Genomic DNA, 9,731 nt, shown 5'->3' with positions numbered 1-9,731 from the left:
TCTTTGAACAAAGCACCAAACTTGGCATACATAGGCACATGGAGAGAGATGTGTCCTCTTTTATATATAGTAAGAAGTGGTGTGACGACCCATCTCTGGAAGTAGAAACATAAAGTTAAAAATAGACCATGCCACCATTATGAATTATGTGTGGCTCTCTCTCTCTCCTCTCTCTCTCTCTCTCTCTCTCTCTCTCTCACACACACACACACACACACACACGAACACACACAATAGCAAAAATACATAGCTCTCCCTCCCTCTTTCTCTCTTTGATCTCTCTCTCTCTTCTCCACATATATAGACAAAGACACGTTAAAAACAACCTCTTTCAAAAACAGACCAACACACACAGTCTCTCTTTCCATTTTCTATGTAAAGAGAGAGTTAGAGTGAGAGATAAACTACAGGGGGGAGAAAGAGAAAGTAGCTCTTTCAAAAACAAATAAATGCATTCCCTCTCTCTCTCTCTCTCTCTCTCTCTCTCTCTCTACATTTTCTATGTAGAGAGAGAGTAAAGATAGATAAACTGCAGGGGGAGAGTGAGAGAGAGAGAAGTTGTGTCTATATATACGGGTGAGTCTCTCTCTCCTTTACACACACACACATCTCTCTCTCTCTCTCTCTCTCTTCTCTCTCATGTTTATAGACACACATAAAATCTCTTTGCATATGTGAAAACTATTGATTGGCCAAAATATACACACACATATAAATATATATACATGTAATTCTATGTATATATATATGCGGAGATAAAATAATATAGAGATGCATATACATACAAACATACATGCACTTTAGGAACTGGCTTTGAAGAAAGAGATGAAAAGGGACGGGCTTTAAAGTGTGTGAGAGAGGACTTTAATGTTTTTGTTTGTTTTTTATCGTTGCATTCACTCAGCCCTAACTTAACTCAACGGCTGTCATGCTTGCAAGCAAAGATCTTTCTAATTACACGATCTTGTGGCTTGCGTTCTACACACCTAGCCAGCTACCCAACATGACAAGCAAGCAGCCTAGGCTTGACTCTTAAATTGAAAAAGAAACTCATTCTCTCTCTTTCTTTTTCCCTTCCTCTGTCTTTTATTCTCTTTTTCTTTTCTTACACTTTGAAAATTGAATATATATATATATATATTCTCTCTCTCTCTCTCTCTCTCTATATATATATATATATATTCTTTCTTTCTTTCTTCTCTCTCCTTCATTTTCTTTGTTATATATATATTTCTTAATTGAAGCAATAGAGAAAAAATACCTCTCCCTTCCTCTCTCTCTCTCTCTCTCTCTCTCTCTCTCTCTCTCTCTCTCACACACACACACACACACACACTCACTTTCTCTTTCTTAAATAAAGTGGGGGAAAAAAATTCTCTCTCTCTCTCTCTCTCTCTCTCTCTCTCTCTCTCTCTCTCTCTCTCTCTCTCTCTCTCTCTCTCCTCGCCTAACAAAAAAATACATTAAACTATTCACTCACTCTCTCTCTCTCTCTCTCTTTCTTAATTAAAGCGAAAAAAACATCTCTCTCTCTACTCTTCTCTTTTGTGTGCGCGCGCTCTCTCTCTCTCTCTCTCTCTCTCTGTGCCAGGTGAAAAAAGAAAAATAACTCACCTCTTTTTCTCTAATATATACTAGTATTGCACCCGCGCGTTGCTGCGCGGCCGACCAAGGTTCCAGAAAAGAACTATTCCCTCTCTACAAAAATCTCTCTCTCTCTCTCTCTCTCACACACACACACACACACACACACATGCCCTCTCCCTCTCTCTGTCACGTACACACACTCTCTAATGTTGAAACTCTCTCTCTCTCTCTCTCACATGCACACACATATACACACCTGCTCTCTCTCTCTCTCTCTCTCTCTCACACACACACACACACACATGCACACACTCCCTCTCTCTTCTTACACTCTCCCACACATAGAAGCGCTCTCTCTCTCTCTCTCTCTCTCTCTCTCTCTCAATCTCTCTCTCTCTCTCTCTCTCTCTTTCTCACACACACATACACATATGTAAATATATAGTATATACAATATTATGTTTGAGATACATAAACCTAAGACACATATACTTATACATATATACATGTATTTAAAAATATAAATACAAACATCGACATAATTTAATTAATTTTGATTAAATTTTAATGTGCGGAGATGGGTGATACTTTTAAATATATAGATAGATATATCATACACACATCTAAACACACACACACACACACACATACACACACACAAACAAACATAAATATCTATATATATATATACATACATATGTATGTATGTATATATAAATGTAAATAAAAACACACACACATGTATACACACATATACATATATGTTTTTCTATTTAATTTATATTTTATTAAAAGATACTTTTTATTCTCTTTCTCTCTCTTTTCACCCTCCCTCATTACATCTCTCTCTCTCTCTCTCTCTCTCTCTCTCTCTCAAGCACATTCTACACAGATGCAGATGTACGCACATGCGTGCATGTACGCTCTCTCTCTCTCTCTCTCTCTCTCTCTCTCTCTCTCACACACACACACACGTACACACCGCACATACACTAATCTAAACGCACACTCTCTCCTCCCACTCTCTCTCTCTCTCTCTCTCTCTCTCACACACACACACACACACATGTACACACTGCACATACACTAATCTAAACGCACACTCTCTCCTCCCACACAAACTATCTCCTACATAGAAATTATCTGTCGCCTCTCTCTCTCTCTCTCTCTCTCACACACACACACACACACACACACACATATGTACACACCGCACATACACTAATGAAAACACACACTATCTCCTCCCACACACACTCTCTCCTACATAGAAATTCTCAGCCTCTCTCTCTCTCTCTCTCTCATGCACACACACACACACACACACTCTCTCTCTTCACGCACACTCTCTCACATAGAAACTCTCTCTCTCTCTCTCTCTCTCTCTCACACACACACACACACACACACTTAAATAGATTTACACACATATATATAATTTTAATTAATTAAATTTTAGATTAAATTTTAATGGTAGGGATGAGTGGTGAGGTGTGCTCACTCTCAAATAAATGCATCTTTCATGTAATCTCTCTCTCTCTCTCTCTCTCACACACACACACACACACACACACACACACACACACTCAATTCATACATCCACCTATAATCGTAATAGACCACCTATAATCGTAATAGACCATACAATTATCTTGTCAACTCAACTCATACATCCACCTATAATCGTAATAGACCATAAAGTTATCTATACTCCACCATTGTGGAGTAGCAAACCATTCAACGGCTAGTGCAACCTTTTTTATTTTGTGCTCTTACAAAATGACTACCAAAACGACTCACATCTATGGTCCTCATAAACGACTACCATCAAAGACTTTACTTTAACATTTGTACACTTGGACATTGTCTCTCGTAAATGGTGTGCACCAAGGATGATCCTTCTTAGCCCCATGATGCCATCCATCAAACAACTATTTTTTATCCCTTGTGATTAGGTTAGGGTGGGTGACTGACTACAACCATAAACATATGACTTAATGTCCATTTGTTAATTATCTCATGTAAATAGTTGATGTTATGAGATTTTTATCGTTAGACAACTCTTTTTAATAAGTCTTTTTACATGCATAACCATATAGGTAAAGACATAAATCAAAAAGTCATATGGCCAATACTTATAGGTGAAAATGTATAAAACATATAGGTGTAGAAATAAATAAAAATTCATTTAGCTAATCATTACATTAGGGTTTTCATACCTAATGTCCATGGTTAAGATATAAAACCCTAATGGCCTAATGCTTGCCTATAAATTTGAACACTCAAAAACCCTAATGGCTACTACTGCCTATATGCACATGCACATGCACACTATTTATATATACATGTTTTTTCTTTAAATGCCTTAAAAAAAAGAGAGTCTTTCGTCGTAATTAACTATTTTCGATCCTGTTGAGGCATAATTGTTAAAAGAAAAACAGCGTTTCATTTTCTAGAAAAATTTTTAAATGATCAAATATTTTGTTTTTTTCTCAAAAGCACGCGCATTTTATCTCTAAAAATACTATTTTTCCCTACAATATTATGTTTTAGATACATAAACCTATATATAGACACATATACTTATACATATATACATGTATTTAAAAATATAAATACAAACATCGACATAATTTAATTAATTTTGAATAAATTTTAATGTGCGGAGATGGGTGATAAGTTGTGGTCACTTTTAAATATATAGATAGATATATCATACACACATCTAAACACACACACACACACACACACACACACACACACACAAACATATATATGTATATATATATACATACATATGTATGTATGTATATATAAATGTAAATAAAAACACACACACATATACATATATGTTTTCTATTTAATTTATATTTTATTAAAAGATACTTTTTATTCTCTTTCTCTCTCTTTTCACCCTCCCTCATTACATCTCTCTCTCTCTCTCTCTAGGTCTGTCCCATCTCACTCTCTCTCTCAAGCACATTCTACACATAGATGCAGATGTACACACATGCATGCATATACTCTCTCTCTCTCTCTCTCTCTCACACACACACACACACACATGTACACACCGCACATACACTAATCTAAACGCACACTCTTCCTCCCACACAAACTATCTCCTACGTAGAAATTATCTGTCGTCTCTCTCTCTCTCTCTCTCTCTCTCTCTCACACACACACACACACACACACACATGTACACACCGCACATACACTAATGAAACTCTCTCTCTTCACGCACTCTCTCACATAGAAACTCTCTCTCTCTCTCTCTCACACACACACACACACACACACACTTAAATAGATTTACACATATATATAATTTTAATTAATTAAATTTTAGATTAAATTTTAATGGTAGGGATGAGTGGTGAGGTGTACTCACTCTCAAATAAATGCATCTTTCATGTAATCTCTCTCTCTCTCTCTCTCTCTCTCTCACACACACACACACACATGTACACTATTTATATATACATGCTTACATACCTATAGATACACATACATACATAATATATAAAAGTGTGTGTATCTATAGGTATGTAAGCATGTATACAAAGATTTCATTGAAAGATGTGAGATGAGATCTTCTTAGATTAAAATTCAAAATTGCTTTGGAAGATGTGAGATTTGGCTCCTCCTCACGCTTGAAGGAGGAGTGGCCATTTTGAAATAGGCCCCCCTCCTTTGCCCACGTGGAGGGAGGGCCACTCTCCCTTAATCCTGTATAGATACTACTCTTCACTCACCTCTTTTTCTCTACTCTTCACTTTTTTTATTAAAAAAAAATAACTCACCTCTTCAGTCGTGCATCGCAGCCTCTCCACCCAATGTCATATTGTCCCCATGCTTCACGAGCAGAAATCCTCGATAGTGCTAACCTGTAGGAGCCCTGCACGAAACGTCGTCTTTTAAGCTCTCCGCCACCTGAGCACAAACAAAAATAAAAAATTGCACCTACTTCATACATGCCTACTAGCGCAAACAAAAAATTGGTGAAAATCGCCAGCTATACCATTCGTGAATTAAAGGGGGGAAAGAAAGCTTTACGAAGCGCAGCCGAGGGACACATTACATTTGCTAGGGAGAGTCGCTACCTTGGCCGGATTGAACTTGCCTTTGATCGCAGTCCACCTGCTTCACCTTCGTGCAAGCCATTAAGCGGTCTCCAATGACTCCTCTCTCTCTCTCTCTCTCTCTCTCTCTCTCTCTATATATATATATATATATAGAGGTTATGAATGCTACATTGGAAGAGGAAGCCAAGAGAGGTGCACATGCCTTAAAATGTACGCGTTTACATGTACGCGTAGGGATCCCCAAGAGGATGCAAAAGCTCTACTAATGTACCCATTTCTAGAGCATGGCGAGAAGGCAAAGATGAAACTAGGGCGAAGATATTGATCTTCAAGTTTGGTGACTTTGAGAAGAAGAAGGCCTTCCTCTCCAAAAGGATGGCCCTTAAGGGGGGTAAGATTTATTTGGATGAGGACCTTACACCGGCACAGACATCACACTGGAAGGAACACATGCCGTGTGTGTTTGAGGCAAGAAAAGAGGAAAAATAGGCGGTATATAGAGATGGCCAAGTCATCATTACAGATGGGAGGCCCGCCTGACGGTGCACGGCCTATGAGACCTTGTGAGTCACGGTGTGGAATTGCAATGGAGCCCTTAGAATAGATGCAAGATACTTTGAGGATAATTTCAGACACAGTGATATTGCTATGTATATGGAGCCCTTAGAATAGATGCAAGATCTTTGAGGATAATTTCAGACACAGTGATATTGCTATGTATATGGAGACCCATCAGTGCACAAACAAGAGGCTTCCTGACGTGCAGGGTTATATATGGGAATCGGTGTTCGGCCCTCAACCACACACAGTGGGAGGTACCAGAGGATCTAGAGGAGTGGCAGTACAATACTTTTCAGGAGGAGCGTCGTGACAAAATACATGTGGTACATAGAGATGGAAATGCGATGTACATGTGGGTCCGAGTATGCAGAGAGGGGCTCCGTGAGCTATATGTGGCGATATACTACTTTCCCCCCAGGTTTGCACCATCAAGAGAGTCGCTCTATACACCACTATATGATGATATCATGATGATCTTTCGGTGCCTTGTGAGGAGGAAGAAACGAGCCTACCTGGCTAAGTTGGAGGAGGAGATCTACCAACTCCTCCTGGGGAAGGACAACAAGAGGACAGGGAAGATGTTTCAGGAGAGACAGCCTGGTACTCCGATTACTGCACCTGAGGCATGGCATGCTTATGCTAAAGAGTTTGTATGATACACCAAGCTAGCCTCCCACCCCCCCTTCCACCACTGGGGAGCTAGACCGGCTACTAGCAGCACCTTTTTTACTATGCGGATGGTGCTAGATGCGATAGATAGGTTACAGAATGGAAAGGCACAGATCATGATGGGCTAGTTGGAGAGCACTTCTCATATGCGCGTGACACTTTGGCTCCGCTGATTGCACAGATTGTAGGACATTGAGGTACTTGAGGATATGCAGTGGGGGATATATGCTTTGTATAAGTCTATGATGAGGCAGGCAGAGTCCGAGATCCAAGTGGACTATCTGATATGGTGACCAACACGATAGGGGTGAAGTAGGGATGCCTGCTCTATCACCCACCCTCTTTGGATTGTACATGGATGTGGTCTCCGATTATGTAGACAGATTGGGAGGCCCAGGGGCAGCAGCGGTGTTAATACCCATCTTGTTATATGCAAATGATATTATTCTAATCTCAGACTCTTTAGAGGGATTACAGAGACATTTAGATGCATTACAAGCATTCTGTGCAGATAGAGATCTGATAGTAAACCTTGGGAAAACCAATGTTATGGTGTTTAACACCACACAAGAATGGGTGACGAGATCAGAGTATCAGTTCACTTTCCAAGGGAAGCCAGTTGAGTATGTTAGGTCATATGTTTATTTGGGAGTTACTTTCATAGGACCGCGTTTCTCCTGAAGGAGGCAGCAACACAACTAGATTAGCTCGAGGGCATGCAGCCTTGGGGGTACATGTGCACACATATAGTTTCAGGAGCCACGTACCAAATTGTGGCTATTTGATACACTTGTCCTGCCGACTCTCTTGTACGGAGCTCCAATTTGGGGGCCCAGCATACATCACAGATCTCAGAGAGGGACGAATGAGGAATGGAGGCATATGGAGAGACCACTGATTATGATGATTGCCTGCATGATCCGGAGCAAATCATCGGTACCACATGAGATTGTTCGGGCTGAGTTGCTTGCTGCACCAATAGTGACCGAGGCCCTATTCCAGGCAGTTACCTTTTTACACGGCTATGGGAGCTCCCTCAGCAAAGGTACTCCCGATTGGCATTGACCTCATACATACAGTTGGCAGGGGATGGAGATACTCATTGCTAGTATGCTCAGATGAGATCATCGTTTGACCTACATGGTTTGCAGATAGAGGCACTCCCACCCTTCTAGTACAGCTTGGATTGTCCATTTTTGGATCTCACCTGCTCAGAGCAGAACCGTGTGATTAGGATGGATATCGTCAGAGTGGACACATAGAGGACATGGACTAGTCCCTTGGAACCTTAGGCACGAAAATGGCTCATTACAAGAGCCATTTTCTACACCTCTCACCAAATGGTTTTATCACCCGCTCGGCATACATGGATGTACACCTATCACATGCTATTGGACAGATCCGGACCTCATCACACCAGCTATGGATTGAGACAGGACGATATGTGCATAAAATCTCGGATGACCTCATTTGTTAGCTATACTACCAGGAGGCAAAGACAGAGGAGCACTACATTTGCCAATGTACAATCTATTATGAGATCCGAGGTAGATATCACTACCTCTTTTGAGAGGATTTTGGGCCGATACGCAGGGTAAAGGACTTTGAGGACCAGAGATGCGTGGGATTGTTCCTACTTGAGCTCAGGAGACACAGAGAGACCCTCTTGGCAAACAGGAGATCAAGCCATGATGTACCTAAGTAGAGGATCCTGACAGATTTCTTCAGCGCCGGCACCAGCACCAACAGCCTAGCCCGCACACCTCCTGATACCTCCTCCATCAGGCCATCAGGACACCAACCACGCTCCCAAGGAGTCACCATTGATAGAGCGGTCGTCTTATGTTGTGGCTTGTCGACCACGCCCACAAGGATCCCGACCATGGCATCTTCACCATCACCAGATCAGAGCCATTCTTGCTCGGCATTCGGAGGTGCCTACCTCGCTTCTACGACCTCTCCATTCTAGACAGCCCCGTGGGGCGGAGATATTTGATCTAAGGAGAGGGCATCACTTCAACTGATCAGCATACATGGAATCTACTTGATATACATTTTCCAATATTTTCTACTCAGTATCATCTAGGAGTCTTACTTACAGTTCTTATAATTGTAAGATAGTCAGTTTATTGTACTTTTCAGTTTCATTTGGCTGTTCTCTTTGATGAGACGCCAACTTCACACATTTACTCTCAGTTTTCGTCTCATAGGCCATCATGGCCTCTTAGAGATGTTTGTATATCATTTCATTTCATTTTCTGTGCATACTCCCTCGGCCTCCACTATGCATTCTCTCTCTCTCTCTCTCTCTCTCTCTCTCTCTCTCTCTCTCTCTCTCTCTCTCTCTCTCTCTCTCTCTCTCTCTCTCTCTCTCGTAGAGCTGCAAGCAAAACATCCATAGCAGAGAGAGTTGTAGCTCCAAGGTGGCAACGAAGGGGCATGTAGAGAAGAGAAGGGCAGTGAAGAAAGCCATCGACTATCCTTGGATGTCGTGAGCACACTAAGGATGTGAAGATGCCCAGCATAGGCACGTTGAAACGGGGTGGCTTACATCCATGAACATGGAGGGCAGGACTAGTTTGAGCTCTCTTTCTCTCTGCAAGACTTTGCCTCTGCTAGTGGTCAGGCGTGAACATTGAACAACTGAGCGTGAGGATCACGCTCATTCTTCCCCCTTGTGTTCTTCCACCTGCTGACATGTGGGTGAATTTGAAGCAAGCCGAAGCAAATACCCAAGCCTCTCCAAACGTGGCCACTTGTGCAACCTTGTGGAGAGGAAAGGAGGACGAGTGCAAACTACAGCATTTCTCCAAGCAGAGGTGGGCC

Source organism: Cibotium barometz, chromosome 24, assembly GCF_041138505.1.
Source record: "Cibotium barometz isolate CiBa-2024 chromosome 24, ASM4113850v1, whole genome shotgun sequence".
In the NCBI taxonomy this organism is placed as follows: domain Eukaryota; kingdom Viridiplantae; phylum Streptophyta; class Polypodiopsida; order Cyatheales; family Cibotiaceae; genus Cibotium; species Cibotium barometz.
The sequence above is the reverse complement of the archived record's forward strand: the minus strand, read 5'-3'. Positions refer to the sequence as shown.